The sequence below is a fragment of the Triticum dicoccoides genome, chromosome 3B (assembly GCF_002162155.2).
Source record: "Triticum dicoccoides isolate Atlit2015 ecotype Zavitan chromosome 3B, WEW_v2.0, whole genome shotgun sequence".
NCBI classification, from domain to species: Eukaryota; Viridiplantae; Streptophyta; class Magnoliopsida; order Poales; family Poaceae; genus Triticum; species Triticum dicoccoides.
The window spans coordinates 415,543,166-415,562,235 of record NC_041385.1 but is presented as its reverse complement, the minus strand read 5'-3'; positions in this window follow the sequence as shown (position 1 = coordinate 415,562,235).

Genomic DNA, 19,070 nt, shown 5'->3' with positions numbered 1-19,070 from the left:
GTATGTACGAGTACACAACTAGCAAGTCATGATCAATCCATCAGGCTGCTAGCTTGTGCAACTAGCGGGGCTGTAAGCTTGCACGTGCTAAATATTTCGCAACCAAAAGTATCGACCTAGAAATCGTGTCGTACAAAATACATCGGAAAGAACACCAGATACGGACCCGGCAAAAGAAAAAAGAACACCACATATGGGACTTTCGCCAATAATCACTTAATATTTCTGATATTCTTTTCGTAGAATAGGCACAAGCATGTGGATCATATATTCATATGAGAAAGGATAAAGTACCCATCGCAATTTACAACTTAGCCCAAGGCCTACCACTCTCGCATCTTAGATATTGTGCTCTGCAAGGATAAATAACATATTCAAGAGGTGCGTACTGCATAGAGGTTACAAAAATGATTCTTATGTCTTGATTTTGCAACTATGAAAAAAAAATTTAATAAAGATATTGCAATTGAGCCTTGAACTCGAACAATCAAAATATATATTGTACTTTCCAAGGAGCGTATTCATTTATCGTATTTCGGATTTTATAATTATATTACAACATATTTAAGTGCTTAAAGTGATTCCCTAAAAAAATAATGCTTCAAGTGATGTCTAGTGGACAACAACAGACTCCCAAAGTGGCAAATTTATAGACCCATAAGAATTTGAAATTGGTAGAGCAAAAGATCATTATAAGGTGTTGGTATTAATCGAAGAATCATTATAATATGGTGCACATATCCAGGTGTGTAAAGGGTCAAGTTGAGTTACTATATCTCAGTTATGTAGATGCAATTGGAGGGCATTTTTTCGTACCCCGAGTCGAATGAAATTGATTACAAGGGAAAAACACATAGTAAAATCATGCCACTTGAACAACAAATACATCCTAGAGAGGGGCATACCTTGTCTACATGGAAGAGGTGAATGTACCAGTGACAAATTTAAGGGAAATACAAAAAGAAGTAGTGCATACATTACCACATTAAAAAATAGATGAAGTACCCAAAAGTGTGTCATGAAACATGTTTACTTTCACTAACTATCAAAAGAAAATAATGTGATTATATGTTTCATGAAAAATAAAGAAAAGTGAAAGAAACTTAATTTGTTAGGATTCACAAACAAAATAACTATCAAATTTACATTTTGGAGATTGTATTCATTTCTAGAATGTCCTGACTAAATGAGACATGATGAAGATCAAATATGAAATATTATTATTTTTGTCTAGCCACCCAATCAGGATGGATGAATTGTTTTCTTTTACACACTTCATTAATCAATGTTTATTACTATAGGATTATCAGTATAATTAATTTGTTAGCATTCATATGCAAAATAACTATCAAATTTATATTTTCGATATTATATCTGTTTCTAGAACATCATGTGTAAACCAGAGAGGAAGAAGAACCAAATATGAAAACAAATCTATTTTAACCTTGATAGACAATCAACATGGGTTAGTTGTTTAATTTTATACACTTCGTAAATCAATGTTTATTATTATTTGATTCAAAATATAATATGATTATTTATTTGGTATAATAGGCACCTATACATTAATAACTCATTGTGATATTGTTATGTAAATTAAGTTTTTTTATTCATGACATACACCATATTTATTATAAGTTATAGGCTTACAAAAAATAATACCAAACTAGCATCGTACAGATAGCCCATAGTAAAGCTAAACACGAAGACATAAATTAGATAGACCCCAAAAATGATAAATCTTGATGATTGTAAATAAACTTTGTACAACCATCTGCTTGATGGTGTTACTCTTTTTTGTGTGATGTTAATTGTATTTCTTTCTAAGAGAAATTCTCTTTTATTAGGTTTATTGATTTTCTTGTGCTGAATTGCCAATTTTGCCCCAAATCCTCCTTGATGCAAATTAATTATTTTGCTTAATAAATTGTCGTTGTTTTTGTATCATGCTTGACGCAAACTAATTATCAATAGACATCAATGCATAAATATTCACATTTTTACATCTAGTGTAGTCTAAGAACTATATAAAATATAAATTGAATTATACCTTTACCAATTGATATAATATGTGTTACATACAAAATAGCGTCTATCCCAATATTCGAAGTTCAATTCTTTGAACTAAAGTAATATCATGCACAAATGACACATAAAACCATTAATTAATATGGTGTATTTAACAATAATTTGTACACAAATTATTTATGTTATTGATTCGGATATGTATTTCACATATGGGAAGGGTATGGAATGATCACACCTATAACATGAATCCTACTTCTAACCCACTAAAGACATTCACTCACATAGAATTATCCCACCCATAACCAGAACCATTCTTTGAACGCGCTAAAGTGATGCCCTCGCATTTGCGAGGGCCACTGTGCTAGTTGGGCTAAAAACGATTACGGGCCGAAATTGGCATGTAGCCCACTAAAAATATCTGGGCTTAAATCAGCATAAGCTTTCATATTTTTCTGGTAGTCCTATGCCCATAGTGGGCCTTTAACAGGCCTAAACATAATTTGGGCCCTCAGTAAAAATAGGCCATTTACAGGTGTAAATATCTCGAGCCCATAAAAAACATGGGCCTTTAATAGACCAAAAGTGAGATTGGGCCCTGATTGTGCCAAATAACCCACTAGACTTAGCAGGCCAAAATGGTGGCCCATTTACGATGCGGATCTTTGACAGACCGAAATTCGGACGGGCCATAAATGCGCCGACCTAATACACGGGCCTTTAACAGGCCAGAACTTCGGTCGGGCTAGATTATCGTCATTTTTATATGGGCCGTTAATGGGCCCGATATGACGTTGGGCCACATATGGCCCATGGTTTACGTCCGGCGTTAACAGGCCGAAAATGACAACAGGCCGAAAGTGGCCCAAATCTATAGTGGGCCTCTAACAGGCCGAATGTCAGACATGGCTGAATATGACCCAAATCCTTCACGGTCGTTTATGGGCTGAAAGTTTTGATGGCCTGTAAATGGGCCCAAATGAAGCCGGGCCTTTAACAGGCCGGAAATACACCGGGCTGTAATTCGGCCCAATTACTTAGCGGACTGTTAATGGGCCAGAAGTGACCATGGGCCGCATTGATGACAAGTTTAGGACAGGCCGTTGACGGGCTGATTTGACAGAGAATGTTGAGCCTTTAGCTAGGCCGGCCCATTATGGTCTGCAGAATCTTGTGGGCCTTTAGCTGGGTCGGCCCATTGTGGTCTGCAAAATCATGTGGGCCTTTAGATGGGCCGGCCCATTATGGTCCGCTAAATTTTGTGGGTCTTTAGCTAGGCCGGCCCATTATGGTCCGCTAAATCTTATGGGCCTTCGGTTGGGTTGGCCCATTTAAACTTTGTGGGCTACTTTTGGGCCGGTCCACGTGTCAACATATCATAGGCCCATATCGACCGTTGGATGAGTGACACATGTGCCAACGCGGAGCTGATGCATGGATCCGTCAGCCAATGAGAATTTTACACGTGGAAAATCAGCATTGGTGGTGGCTGTTAACGGGTTATCAGATCCAAAATCCGACCCGATAGCTTAACGGCGTTCCGTTACGGTGGATGCCACGTGTCGGTCACCCTTGTCGAAAGCACTTCTATGACGTGCGATTTATCGTCATGGAAGTGGACACTTTCGTGATGATAATTTTGGTAATGTCATGGAACACTTCTACGACAGCACGGGTATGACTATATTGATTCTTTCATAAAATCGTCATGGATGTACATGCATGACAGAAAACGCGACCTACTGTGACAAACACGTATCATCACGGAAGTGTATTTTTTTTGTAGTGCTTGTCGCTGCACCCTTTGGTGCGCCATGACGGCCGCACCGCCACTCCATCACTGACTCCAGCAGCTTCATCATCCCACGCGCACCGCGGCCAGGTGGACGCGCAGGCACGGCGCGGGAGCTTCTTCGCTACCGTCTCATGGGTGATCTCTACGAGGAGTGGCTCGAGCGTATTGTCGAGCTCATCAGCGTCGCGCACGGGGGCTCCGACGGGCCGGCTCGCTCGCTGCCTCAGCAACCACCTACAACAGGCGATGTCGCGCACGGGGCTCCTCCCCCGCCTCTGGCCCGGGGCGCCATCGTCGAGCCAAGGCGTATGGCTCCATGGTGCGACCCGCAGCACCCGGTGCCGGCTCGGGACGACGTGAGCTGCCAGGTGGTTCAACATCCCCAAGAAGAAGCGCACGTGCTTCCAGCGCCCCAGCACCAGGCTCGCGAGCCACCACAGGAGGTGGCGGTGCACATGCACCAGGACCACGTTCCACCCCCTCGACGACCTCCGATGGCCACTTTAGGATGTCGTGCATTCACTGCAGAGCTCCACAATGTCGTTTGGCCGAGCAGGTTCAAGCCTGACCTGCCTCCACGCTACGACAGCACCGCAGACCCCGCCGAGTTCCTACAGCTCTACGAGCTGAGCATCGAGGTGGCCAACGGCGACGAGAAGATCATGGCAAACTGGTTCCCAATGGCCCTCAAGGATGGCACGCATTCTTGGCTCCTGAACCTGACCGAGGGGTCGGTTTCTTCCTGGGAGGAGATGCGCAACCACTTCATCGCCAACTTCCAGGGCACTCGCGACCGTCCGCCTGCCGCGGGCGACCTGCGCCGCGTCAAGCAGCAACCTGGAGAGACCCTGCATAAGTATATCCAGCGCTTCAACAACGTCCGCCTCAAGATTCCCAAGGTGTTTGACGAGGCCATCATCTCCGCGTTCACCGATGGCATCTGCGACATCAAGATGAAGGAGGAGCTCGCCATCCACGAGGACCTCTGCACTGCTCTAGAAATGTTCAACATGGCGAACAAGTGTGCAAGGGCTAAGGAGGGATGCCTCTCCCTCCTCAAGCTCCCTGATGCTGATCCAGAAGACAAGAAGACCAAAGCCAAGGACACGAAGCGCAAGGGGCCATCTGTGCTTGCGGCAGAGCCAGAGACCAAGCGTGGTTGCAACCACCCCGAGTCATCCAAGGGCAAGCGGCCATTCTACGCCTTCCACAACGTCTGCAGCCACAACACCAACGACTGTCAGGAGCTCAGGGCTCTCCGTCACGGGCGCCTCGGTCGACGCCCCGAGCACAAAGGTCGGGGCTACGGTCGCAGAGGTGGAGGACGCTAGAATGGACGTGACCGCCGTCAGGAGTGGCGCGACCAGCCTCGCGAGGGCAACTGGAGGGAGCAGCCTCATGAGGACCGCCCTCAGGGCAATGCAGCCTTGCCTCCTCTGCCTCCACCGCCAAGAAGGAACGAAGATCACCATCAGGACGAGGGGGCTGGGGGATTCCAGGAGCCGCGGGCCATCGCCTGCATCTTGGGTGGCTCACAAGCCCCAGCTTCCCACCGTGTCTTCAAGCAGTTTGCGCGCGAGGTCAATGCAGCGCTCCCCAAGCTTGAGGCAACTTGCCCTCTCAAGTGGTCCAAGTGCGCCATCACCTTCGACTCCACAGACCGACTCAAGTGCGCGGCCATCGCTGGCACGCTCCCCATGCTCTGCTCCCCTATCATCAGCAACGTAACCGTCACCAAGACTCTCATTGATGGCGGAGTAGGGCTTAATGTTCTCTCCGTCCAGACGTTCGACAGGCTCCAGGTGCCATACTACCAGCTGCACCCCACCAAGCCATTCTCAGGAGTGACCGACGGATTGACACACCCGATCGGGCAGGTTCGCCTCCCAGTCACCTTTGGCGAGCACAACAACCACCGCACCGAGCTCATCGACTTCGACGTCACCGACATTCCCTGCCCTACAACGCCATCCTTGGGTACCCAGCACTGGCCAAGTTCATGGCAGCCACGCACCACGGCTATAACATCCTCAGGATGCCAGGAAGCAGCGGCATCATCATGGTCGCCTGTGAGGAGAAGGACACGGTGCTCCCTCGAGCGCGCTTTCCAGGCTACAGCAGTTGAGAACCCAGAAGACGAAGACGGCGCCCTCCCCCCTAAGGTCGCCCCTAAGACGAAGAAGCTGCAGCTGGGCCAGGGGCCTCATGAGGGAGCATCACTGAGGACGCAACGCTGAGTCTCGCGCCTCCAGACGCGGCGCCTTCTCCCATCGCATAGGGAGGCGCGCCCGGCGCCCCTCTCAGGCTGGGCTCGGAGGCTCTCCTTTAGAGGGCCTCAGACCTAGCCAATGTCACGAGAGTGGTGCTCGGGCACAATGTGGAGGCTCTCTTCAGAGCACGCTTCCCAGGAGAAGGCAGCAGGCGTGAGGCACCAGGCGTTCAGGAGTTCATCAGCGAGACGATCGAGGAGATTCAGGAAGGAAGGGTTCTGCAAGGTGATCGTCGCCTGCCGCAAGGCTGAGCTCGCTGCCCTAGCGAGGGTAAAGAGTTCCTCGTCTGCATCGACATCCCTGGGCTCAACATGGCCGCGTCTCGGCATCTCATGTGGTTGTCTCGTGTCGGCTGATGCGAGGGACCTCCTCACAGCTACGTCCGCATGCCTTTTGGCCTAGCGGGCGAGGCTGAGGCGTTCCAGCGCTGCATGAGGGACGCTCAGGTGGCCTACGAAGCCAGGCACCAGGCGATCTTGGCGGAGATGGAGGAGCACCCTCAGGAGCCTTCTGGTCCCTCCGAGCCTCCCGAGGCTCGGCACTGGAGTGGCTCATGAGGAACAGCTTCAGCGGCACACATTTTTTGGCTACTTCAACAACTCTTCAGCAACGGTACTAGGTGACATCTCCCTAGTTCGTTCAGTTTGGGGGCGCTCCTTGGGCTCCATCATCCCCAGGCCGTGTGGGTCTGTCCCTATGGCGTGTATCCCTTTTGCATTTTATCAGAGCCAGTTAAAACCCTTTGCAAACTACTTTTGAATTACCGACTGCCTGACCGGTGCTTTGTCGCTAAGAACATCTCATGCCCTTGCAAGCCCTCCCACGACCGCCTCATGATTAAGGACTGGCACGGCGTCTATGCTCGGGTTCGTCCCTGCAGCATCGCTAAACCCAAGTAGCTGATCTCTGGCCCACGGGCCAGTCCCGTGTACATCACCTCTCGTGGCTCTTGGTGCCTTGTTCTCGCATGAGCTAATCATGATGGATGAGCAAGGGCTCATGACATGGTGCCCTCGTGGCCACGGGAACCGCGCGCTGGCTGTTTTTCTTCAGGATCCTTTCATGAGAAGACTAGGCACGTCGTCCTGCAGCATCGATAAATCCAGCGGCTGAGCTCTGTCTGGCGGGCCGGTCCCATTCACGTCACCTCCTAAGGTCGTTGGTGTCTGGCCTTCTCATGCAATAGCCTCATGAAATTCATTCAGTGCAGGCTGCCTAACCATCTCACAGGACCAATTCAAGCATCCCCGATCAAGACCAGGCGCAACCCGCCTTGAGGTAGGGCCTCGTGAGTCCCATGCTGGCTCACGGGTGCCCATATACACCTCATCCAGCCATGTCGTGCAAGCCATGTGTCAGGGCAGGGCTGTACACGCCCCGGGGGCTCTCCTCAGAGGGAGCCCCCTCCCACGCACCAGTGGAAGCACCATGCTTTGCGCTGGCCGTCGACACTGCCGAGGAGCAGCTATGCCCATGCAAGAGCGGAAGTGCTATGCTCCGCGCTGGTGATAAACAACTGGGGTGGCCTCACGGCCGCATTAACCTCAGGGAACCTCCGGGCTCAGTGACTAGTCTCACCGTGCTGCTCTCCCTCAGGAAGGTAGCGCGAGGGGGCTGGGCATGGGGCTACGCTCAGGTCACGCTTGGCGTACCCCACCTCGCCAGGCCTCACGGGCCCGGTCTTCGCGCACCCCTCCCAAGCGAGAGCTCGGCGAGGGAAAGGTAGGATAGTCTGTTTGTACGTCAAGGGGGGCTCCTGAGCATCACAACTTAGGAGCCTAACTGGTCACATAGCCCCTCACCCCTTGGGCTCGTCCTGGTGATCCGGACGACTCAACGACGGCTGAGGTATGCACGGGACCGGGCCCTGCCGACGCAGAACGCCAAGACATGGTTGTCACCCTTCTCCTTCAAGCTATTCGCATGTCAAGGGGGACTCCTGAGCATCACGACTCGGGAGCCTAACTGGTCCCATAGCCCCTCACCTCTTGGGCTCGTCCTAGTGATCTGGGCGACCCAACAACGGCTGAGGTACGCACGGGACCAGGCCCTGCCGACGCAGAACATCAAGGCTTGCCCCTACATCTTTTCCTAAGCTGTTCGCACGTCAAGGGGGACTCCTGAGCATCGTGACTCAGGAGCCTGACTAGTCCCGTAGCCCCTCACCTCTTGGGCTCGTCTGGTGATCCGGACGACCCAACAATGGCTGAGGTACGCGCGGGGCCGGGCTCCGCAGACGCAGAACAACAAAGCAAAAGAAAAGCTAAAGGAGCATAATCTAGTTATTACAAGACATATTGTTCCAAGCAAATAGTTTTAAACGCCTCCCGAGGCATGTCGCATGGTGTAGGATAAATAGGCAAAAACAGAACCTTCGAGCCACCTCTTCAGACTTGGGCATCACCACTGCTCGCCAGTGGAACCTCGTCGCCAGGCGCGTCGCTCGTCCCACCGGCTTCACTTGGAGGACCAACCACCATGTACTTGTTTAGCATGGCATCCACGAAGCTCTTCACGGCTGCAGCAGCAGCATCCCGGGAGTCGGTGCCCACCGGAGTAAGGAAGGAGGAGAGGTTGAAGCTGGCATCCTAGAGATAAAGATGGCTGAAGACGCACGTCAGAGCCGAGGAAGAAAGTGAGCGTGCATCACTTTCCACCAGGGATGTAAACCCGTCGACGGCATCTTCGAGCACCGCCACGACTTCAGGAAGCAGAGCAGCAGGGCTCTCCCTTGGGGTCGTCACCACCGCCTTTCCCGAGGGACCGTCTCCAAAGAGCGCCTTCTGGGCCTTGTGGAAGCGTGCCTTGAGGGAGGAGAGGGTGTCGCGCTCCATGGCGGCCACCTTCTTGGCCTCAGACAGGGCCGCATGGGCTGCCTCCGCCTCTTCCCTCAGCTTCACCAGGAGATCACGCTCTCCAGCCTGCTCTAAGGCCGTCTTCTTCACCTTGGCGTCTCGACTGGTGATGGAAGCCTCCCGGGCCTTCAGCTTCTCCTCACGCTCCTGGAGCTGGCTGGCTTGGGTGGCCTGCTGGTCCTGGAGAGTCTTCAGATCATCCTCCACTACACGGCACCGGTTCTTAGCTTTTGTGACCTCCCTCCGCGCCAGGTCGCGTGCCGTAGCGGCCACCCTCAAGCGCCTCCTGAGCCTCCTCTGCAGAGTCCCAGGCCGCGCGAACAGACATGTCGGCATTGAGCCAACCAGAGATCAACCCCAGGCGTCCTTGTGCTGAACAACAATCCAAGCCCTGAAGCTCACCATGGAGGAGGTCCAGCACCCTTGCCTCTTCCAGGGTCCCGGAGGGAGAAGGAACACCATGACTCGGCCATGCACTGGGCAAGGGAGGAGACGCCCTCGGTGCCAAGGCAGAAGAAACCTCATCCTCATGAAGGACCATGGGCTCTGGAGGCCGGTTGTCCTCAGCAGCCATGGAAAGACTGGGCGCTGAAGGAGTCAGGCCTACCGAGGGCACCGGCACCTCCTGAGGACGGGCATCCACCTCCTCCGGAACTGGCGTTGCCCCTAGGGCTGCGGCATTCTTCTTCACCAGGGCCGCAGAGGCCGCTCCGTCGCTTGCGGCCGTGGTGATTTCCGTACCCTCCTTCTGCTTCTTCGACGGCCGTTGCCTAATAACAGGAGAATACGTTCATCACCACTTCAAGAACTGACAATCAAGGATAAGGGAGAAACTTACTGGTCAACGAAGGCATAGTGCCTCTTCATGCTCAACAACGGGTGCTGAGGTGGAGCAGCTGGCGCCGAGCCCTTGGGAGCAGGAGAGCTTGTGGCTAGCAGTGCCTGGGACGGCGTCGACGAAGGTGAGCTGCTGCCCGGAGAAATCACTGTGGTCCTGCCTTTCTTCACAACCGCTCGCTTGTGCTGCTTCAAGGAGGCCACCACAGACCTCGTGGAGACCCCTGTAGGGCGCGACACCTCCACCACCAGGGGCTCGCCATCATCATCATCGTCCGGCAGGTCGCGCGGGAGCTCCCTATGCTCCAAGGAAGAGCATTCGTCCACTACCTCATCCTCGGTGGCCTCGGAGGATTGGCTGCCGGAGGAGAGGAGCACCAAGGTAGTAGGCGGCAAGGAAGACCCCAGCCGCACAAACCCGAGCTCGTCGAAGACAGGCATGGACACGATGACCTCCTCGGCATCGTTACGGTAGTACAGTGGGAGCCATCCCTCTGGAGGGTAGCTCGGGTCCTTCCCCATCAAGTAGAGCAGCACCTTGTTCAGATCCTCCTCGGGAAGGGGATCTCGGTGTAGGAGGATCTTGTCGTCATCACCGCCAAGCTTCCACAAGGGACGGGGCGATCTTGAAGCGGCGTGACGCACTGCTTCAGGAACTCCCTGATGAGCATGGACCCCGTCAGCTTCGCGTCCTTCAGCACCTTGTCCATCGTCCTCACGAATGGCGTCAGGGCAGGGTCGGTGATCTTCTCAGATTTCCACCACTTGTTGGAGACAAGGAATGCGGTCGGCAGCTTCAGTGAGCTCTGGGAGCTCTTGGCATCCATCAACACCCACCTCTTCACAGCGTCCTCCACCTTCTTCCCAGCGCGGGAGATTGCGTTACCACCCCGCGCCACGACGAAACCGATGCACCCGGCCGGATTGTCGCCGGTCTTGCAAAGATAGAAGAAATGGCGGAATAGGGCAACAGAGTGCAGTACCCCCATGAACGCCTCACAATAGAAGGCGAAGAGGGACAGAAGGAGGATGGAGTTGGCATGAATGTGGAGCACTTGGAGACCATAGTGGTGAAGGACGGCGAAGAAAAAGGGGGAGAACGGAGGTACCAACCCGGAGAAGACATTGTGCATGAAGAAGGGGAAGAAGTTGCTACCGCCGGCTCCGGGCAGCGGTGGTGACCCGGAGCGGGGTCTTCCCCCACTCATTGTCGTCGCTCGCCATCAGGAGGAGCGTTGTCTGAAGCTTCTCCCCGGGCACACAGGGCGGCAGCAGCCCTGGCTCATACCAGGCGGAGCCAGCAGCCGAGGAAGAAGTCATGGTCTTCTCGGCAGCCATCAAGTAGGAGATTTGGTGGGAAATCGGCAGATCTAATGAGCACTTCCACTGGGGGAGAAGGGGATCTGGAGCAAGATGGAGAAGGAGCAATGAAAGCCTGGCGGCAGGCGGGACCCCTTTTGTCAGACGGGAGTAGTTGCCGAGGCGGCATGGGGAAGCGGAGTCGCCCACGTCCAATCAATCGCCACGCGTCATCAAGGCCGCAGGCGTTAGGGCCCGCGGTGCTCCGCACTTGCCCTTTGGCTTCACCTGGAAGCCAAGTCCTAACGCGCCTTGGGCCCGGGGGCTACTGTCGGCGTCCTAGACTTGGGGGTGTCCAGTCCTACATGCCTGCGGCCCACCACGTGGCTCCATCGACGGCCTGGTACGGCCCATCTTCAACACCAACACAGCAAGACCCTCGCGAGGGACCAAGCCTTGCGAGGCGACCGACGCCAATAACCCTGAAGGGGTTGGCCTCCTCAGGAGGGCTCCTGAGGGGAGGAGAGTTCTATGCAGTTGTCTCACGAGGCTTAGCTGACGTGAGCCATGACGACCAAGGCCAGGCGGGCGCCAGGTGGGTGCAGAGAGCAGGTTTCCTCTTTGGTGCAAGGGAGGCAAGCCACAGGCGCGGAGTCTTGAGGAATCAGCCAAAGGTATCCATTCTGGTGCAACAAGACCAAGACCACCAGGACGGCAGGATGGAGGTCATCACCGAGCCCACCGCAGCGTCACACCAGAGGCTTTTCGCAGGCGAAGAATACTTTTGTCAGGATAGACTGTACTGCTTGTCCCCCTTCAAATCCCGCCGTTGTGGAATCCCTTCCCGCTCATATTTGGGAAGAGGACCAAGGCCACTATATATAGGACTTAGCCACCACCATAGTAGAGGGAGAGATCACTTTTCACCCCGAGCACCACACCAGCTCAAGAACACCTCACCTCCTGAGGCTTGTTCATCCTTGTAACTAGTTGATCCATAGCCCCTCGAGGAAATCCGCCACACCACACTGGATTAGGGTATTACACCACAACGGTGGCCCGAACCAGTATAAATCTCTGTGTCTTTGTGTCTCTGTGAGCTTTTCGTGCTAGGCTAGGGAGGATCGTGAGTAGGCAGGCTGGGCAGGTTGAGATCTTCGCCCGCACCCCAGAGTTCGAAGCTCTCAAGGGTTGTCGGATCCCGAAATCCGACACAGTCATCATATTTTGAATTATGTCATTCTATCCATGAATTATATCATGCTATCGTGTTTCCATAGGCGGCATGTATGTGAATTATGGCATGCCAACCTATTTAATAAACACATTATATAGTTATATCATGTCATCCTGTTTACATAGTCATCATATTTTGAACTATGATTTCCATCTTTTTTAGTTAGCCATCATATATGTGAAATTGTGTCATGCTATCCTATTTAGTTAGCCATCATATATGTGAAATTGTGTCATGCTATCCTGTTTGGTTAGACAACATAAATGTGAATTATTTCATGCCCTCTTTTATTCCCCACTATCCATTGCACCTGTCTATCATATAATGTCTATACATTCAATTACTTTTCTTGTTTATCAGCCATTTGAATTGGAGAGGGTGATAACAGTATCTAAGGGAGTAACAACACGGTCTTCAGAAAAGATAGTGCTACCAGTTGATGCAGATAGAACCATGGGTGTACTTGCCCAAGAACCAGCCCCACCACACATAACCCAGACTCTCGCAGATTGTACCCCCACCCAGTTGGACAAAGAACCAGCTACACCCCTTCTAACCCCAACCCTAGCAGATAGTAACCCAGTTCTAGTTAACACAGCATCGTCTCCACCACAGAGCACCCAAACATGAGCAGTTAGTAAAGGAATTACAGTGCCCAAAGCACGAGGACCACCACTCCAAATCCCAACTCAATGCTTAAAGCATAAGAAGAATTGTTCTCAGGTTAGGTTCTGTAGCTATGGTTCATACCCCTTTGCTCTTGTATCACTATACTTACTCATACCAACTATTTTCAAATTTGAAGGATGGAATTGAAACTCCAATGGCGCAACAGGTATGTTTTAAACCTGTTTCTTTAACTGGTTTGTTGTTGTAACTTGCTCTATGTTGATTTCAGTTTCAATTGAATAAAGAGTTATGTTCTCATGTCATGCACATTACAAGTGTTGTTACTGCTCTGTAGTTTCCCACACTTATATTCTATCTATTATGCTTTGTCTTGAACAAATATTATTTGAATTGTCTCTCTATCTTGATTTGGCAACAAAAACTAGAATGATATAGACCATAAAGTGACCATGGTACATAGATATATGTTTGTTCATGCTATTATCCTATCCACTTTACTACTGAACTGATTTACCAAAATGAGTTTGACATACAACATGGTAAACCTGTGATGTGTCTGCTTGTTTCTCTTTTAGAATCCGGACAAAATATTGGAGAACAGTACCCCGTTATGTAATGGTAAAGGAAGTAATGCAGATAAGGTTCAAGATAGTGAGACATCCTTGTTGGTCTCCAAGAAAGCTGATAAAAACTATCTTTACGATAGTGAGACAACCCAAAAGTCATGTCTTGATGTAGTGTTTGAGTTATTGGCCACTACTGCTGGCACAAGCTCTTCGAACTCGCTGGCTAAATCAGTTCGTCTTCTTGAGTCTCAACTTCAAGTTGAAAGACATCGATCAGATGTGCTGCAACAGGAAGTTGAAGGATTGAGGAAGTCCCTGCAGAATTCAGATGCATACTTTCTGGTGCAACAGCAAGCGCTGGAGGATTTAAGCGCCAAAAAAGAGATAGTTAATAAGCTTGCTAAGCATCCTGCCAGCATTATGGGTACCCAGGATATTGTTTCTTGAGCTCTTCTGAAGTGGTTTCAGTTCTGGACTTGTTTTGTTGCGGCATTTATTTGCACTGGTCGACAACTTTAGACAACTAGTGTATATGATATGTTGCTTTGTTCCCTATATTTGCACTGGTGGCAAACTTTGATGCCCAGTGGATGTAATATGTGTAATAGCCGTGATAGCCTATCATAAGTTGCTTGCTTATTTATTTCCTTGTTGTCTTGTTTAATTTGTTTGTTTATAGTCAGTGTAGTTCTTTTTTCGTGGTTTGCTAGTGGCCGTAATAACCTATTTTTTAAAACTAGGCCACAATAACCATGGGCTACATATTTACTGTAGTTACCATGGGCCTCCTACGGGCCGTAGAAACACTGGGCCTTCTAAGGGCCGTAGAAACAATGGGCCTTCTACGGGCCGTATGATCGATCGGCCAAACATGGGCCAATAACAGACCACATAATGGGTCGTAAACGAGCTAGATTTGGAATCGTCCATTCATGGGTCGACCATAACGGGTCGTCGTTAATCGACCATATTTGATGATGCTATGAAAACGGCCCAACAGATTAATGGGCCGCAAATGGGCCGATTGTAACCACGGGCTGAATTTGGCCCACAAACAGAAAAGGCCATAACGGGCCATAAGTGACCGAATGCTGGAAATGAGCCCAAGAATAAATGGACCATGAGAAGGCCGAAAGATAACACGGGTTGGAAATGGCCCAATGGAATAAATGGGCCGTTAATGGGTATAAAGCGGTACATTGTTCATTGCGGGCCAGATTCACCACGGGTCGTTAATGGGCCAAGAGTTACAAATGGCCTCGTATGGGCCAAAAGACATCATGGGCCATACATGGGCCGGAAGTTACAACGGGCTAGAATCATATTGGACGGCCCAGATGATGCTACTGGGCTTATTTCCGATATGCCGTCATGGGCCGTGATCGGGCCGTAAATGGGCTATATACGAACAGGCCATTAACAGGCTTTCCGTGGGCCGGCCCGTTACCTTTTGACCAAGTCAAACGGGCCGACCTTTTCACTGGAATGGGCCTCTGTTGGGCCGTGCCACGTGTCGATGTATCATAGGTGCCTCCTATCCAATGAATGGATCACATTTGTCCCAACGGTGACCCAATACGTGTTTCCTCCAGCCAATGAGAATTTTACACGTGGAAAATCCTCATTGGTTCGGGCTGTTAATGGGTTATCGGATCCAAAACCGGACTCGATAGCTTAACGGCGACCCATTACGGTGGATGCCACATGTCCATCACCCTTGATGAAAGCACTTCTATGACGCGCCATTTATCATCATGGAAGTGGACACTTCCGTGATGATAATTTTGGTAATGTCATGGAACACTTCTACGACAACACGGGTATGACTATCTTGATTATGTCATAAAATCGTCATGGATGTACATGCATGACACAAAACGTGACCTACTGTGACAAACACGTATCATCACGGAAGTGTATTTTTTTTGTAGTGCTCACTCGCCCCTCCTAGGCCACCCTGCTCTCCCTTTTCGCCTCCCCAGCTCCATCCACGTCCGAGCAATCTCATAGCCTCACTGCCTCACCACTACGACCACCGGCCATCGTCCTCCATCTACTGGTGTTCGGGAGATTCATCATCGCTATCTCCGTCGACTACGCCTCTAGATTGGGATCGAGGAGCGCCACCGATATCGCCTTCAAATTCTTCTTCCTCGGCGTCATCCGCACTGCCGCCATCAATCCCACCGCCCTCCGACCGCCGCCGGCCTCCTTGAGCCTTCCCCTCAACTGCAGTGAGCACTGTATCCCTTCCCCTCTCCCCGTGCTTTCTCTCGTAGCCACAGCACGGGCTCCCGTTCGAGCCGTGCTCCGGGCCATGGCTGCAAGCATCACGCTCTTGAGCCACTACGGCATAGCCCGTTCGCCCTAGTGCGCCCATGGAGCCCCGTAGCTGCTACCCCGCTGCTCATTTGGCTCGCTCGCGCCACGTTTCACCGTTTCCGCATAGTCCCAAACGCTGGCGCCGCCCACCGTCGTCGCTGCACACAACTTCGGCTACCCCTCCCTTCGAGACCACCATGGGTGGATGCGGCTTCGTTCGCACGTTCGAACGCAGCCGGCCCCGTGCCAAATGGTGTCTCGTGGCGGTTTTCCGGCGAGGCCCGGGGCGCTCCATCCTGAAAAGGGCTCGCCGGAGCTCCCATTGCCGCCTTACCGACGTTGGTGGCCGGGGCCACCCCCTAGGGTCACTGCCTGGTGGGCCCCAGGGGCCCGGCAAGCCAGTTGACCAGGCCAGCGCCTGATAGGTGGGACCCACCCCTAATTATGATTTAAATTAATTAAGTTAATTAGCCAAACTAAGTAGGCACTAACATGTGGGCCCCATCCTTAGTTAACTAATTTGGATTAGTTTAAAATGCTGTTAGTCCCACTGTCAATGACAGGTGGATCCCAAGCGTCAGTTTGACCAGTCAATAGCCCTGTTTATTGCTGACGTCATGTTGACACATTAATTTCATTTCTGAATTAATTTAAATATAAATAAATTCAAAAAGTATTTAAAACTTTGAAAATTAATATGGAATAATCTTTAACTCGGATGAAAATAATTTGTATATGAAGATCGATCAGAAAAACGCGACGAATCCGAATATGCACTTCTTTCGTGTGTCACCTGCCCCTATCCTAGCGAACATGGAACCGCCCCCCTCCATTTCATCTATCCAAAAATGCCTAACACCGGGAATACTTTCCTGGATGTTTTCCCCCTTCGCCGGTATCACCTAGTACCTCGTTAGGTCACACATAGCATCGCTTATTGCCATGTCATGCATCGTCATGCATCTGTTTGCATTGTATTCATTGTTTCTCCCCCCTCTTCTCTCCGGTAGACTTCAAGACTGATGCCGCTGCTGCCCGATCGACTACGGTGTTGACGACCCCTCCTTCTCAGCATAGCTTCCAGGAAAGGAAACCCCCCTTGATCATTCCGATACCGCCTATTCTTTCCAGTAGTGTAGCTGTTACTACTTTTCGGATGATCCTATTCTGCTCCATAGCCTGTCTTTGCTACTACTATCGATACCTTTACCTGCAATCATAAATGATTAGTATAGGATGCTAGTATTCCATCAGTGGCCCTACATTCTTGTATGTCTTCCATGCTATACTATCGGGCCGTGATCACTCGGGAGGTGATCATGGGTATATACATACATACATACTATACTTAATACATGTGGTGACTAAAGTCGGGTCTGCTCATTGGGTACCCGTGAGTGATTCACGAATGTGGGGGCTGAAGGGGCAGGTGTTCCATCCAAGTAGTGGTGGACTTGGGTTCCCAACTCCCCTGAAGGAAATATGCCCTAGAGGCAATAATAAAGTTATTATTTATTTCCTCGTATCATGATAAATGTTTATTATTCATGCTAGAATTGTATTACCCGGAAACATGATACATGTGTGAATACATAGACAAACATAATGTCACTAGTATGCCTCTACTTGACTAGCTCATTAATCAAAGATGGTTAAGTTTCCTAACCATAGACATGTGTTGTCATTTGATTAACGGGATCACATCATTAGGAGAATGATGTGATTGACTTGACCCATTCCGTTAGCCTAGCATTTGATCGTTTAGTATGTTGATATTGCTTTCTTCATGACTTATACAAAGTTCCTACAACTATGAGATTATGCAACTCCCGTTTACCGGAGGAACACTTTGTGTGCTACCAAACGTCACAACATAACTGGGTGATTATAAAGGAGCTCTACAGGTGACTCCGAAGGTACATGTTGAATTGGCGTATTTTGATATTAGGATTTGTCACTCTGATTGTCGGAGAGGTATCTCTGGGCCCTCTCGGTAATGCACATCACTATAAGCCTTGCAAGCAATGTGGCCAATGAGTTGGTTATGGAATGATGCATTACGTAACGAGTAAAGAGACTTGCCGGTAACGAGATTGAACTAGGTATTGGATACCGACGATCGAATCACGGCAAGTAACATACCGATGACAAAGGGAACAACGTATGTTGTTATGCGGTTTAACCGATAAAGATCTTCATAGAATATGTAGGAGCCAATATGAACATCCAGGTTCCGCTATTGGTTATTGACCATAAACAGTTCTAGGTCATGTCTACATAGTTCTCGAACCCGTAGGGTCCGCACGCTTAACGTTACGATGACAGTTTTATTATGAGTTTATAAGTTTTGATGTACTGAAGGTTGTTCGGAGTCCCGGATGTGATCACGGGCATGACGAGGAGTCTCTAAATGGTCCAGACATAAAGATTGATATATTGGACGACTATATTCGGACACCGGAAGTGTTCCGGATAATTTCGGAGAAAACCGGAGTGCCGGAGGGGTTACCAAAACCCCCCGAGGAAGTATTGGGCCGTAGTGGGCCTGAGGGGAGAGAGAGAGGGCAGCAGCCCAGGCGGTGGCGCGCCCCCCCCCATGGGGAGTCCGAATTGGACTAGGGGAGGGGGGCGCGGCCCCTCTTTCCCTCTCCCTCTCCCTCTCTTTCCTTCCCCCTTCCTCCTTCCTAGTGGGACTAGGAAAGGGGAGTCCTACTCCCACTAGGAGGAGGACTCCCCCCTCCTTGGCGCGCCCCCTAGGGCCGGCCGGCCTCCCCCCTTGCTCCTTTATATACGGGGGCAGGGAGCACCCCAAGACACACAAGTTGATCTTCGTGATCGTTCCTTAGCCGTGTGCGGTGCCCCCCTCCACCATATTCCACCTCGGTCATATTGTAGCGGTGGTTAGGCGAAGCCCTGCGTCGGTAGAACATCATCACCGTCACCACGCCGTCGTGCTGATGGAACTCATCCCCGACACCCTGCTAGATCGGAGTCTGGGGATCGTCATCGAGCTGAACGTGTGCTGAACTCGGAGGTGCCGTACGTTCGGTACTTGGATCGGTCGGATCGTGAAGACGTACAACTACATCAACCGCGTTGTCATAATGCTTCCGCTTTCGGTCTACGAGGGTACGTGGACAACACTCTCCCCTCTCGTTGCTATGAATCACCATGATCTTGCGTGTGCGTAGGAAATTTTTTGAAATTACTACGTTCCCCAACAATGGCATCAGA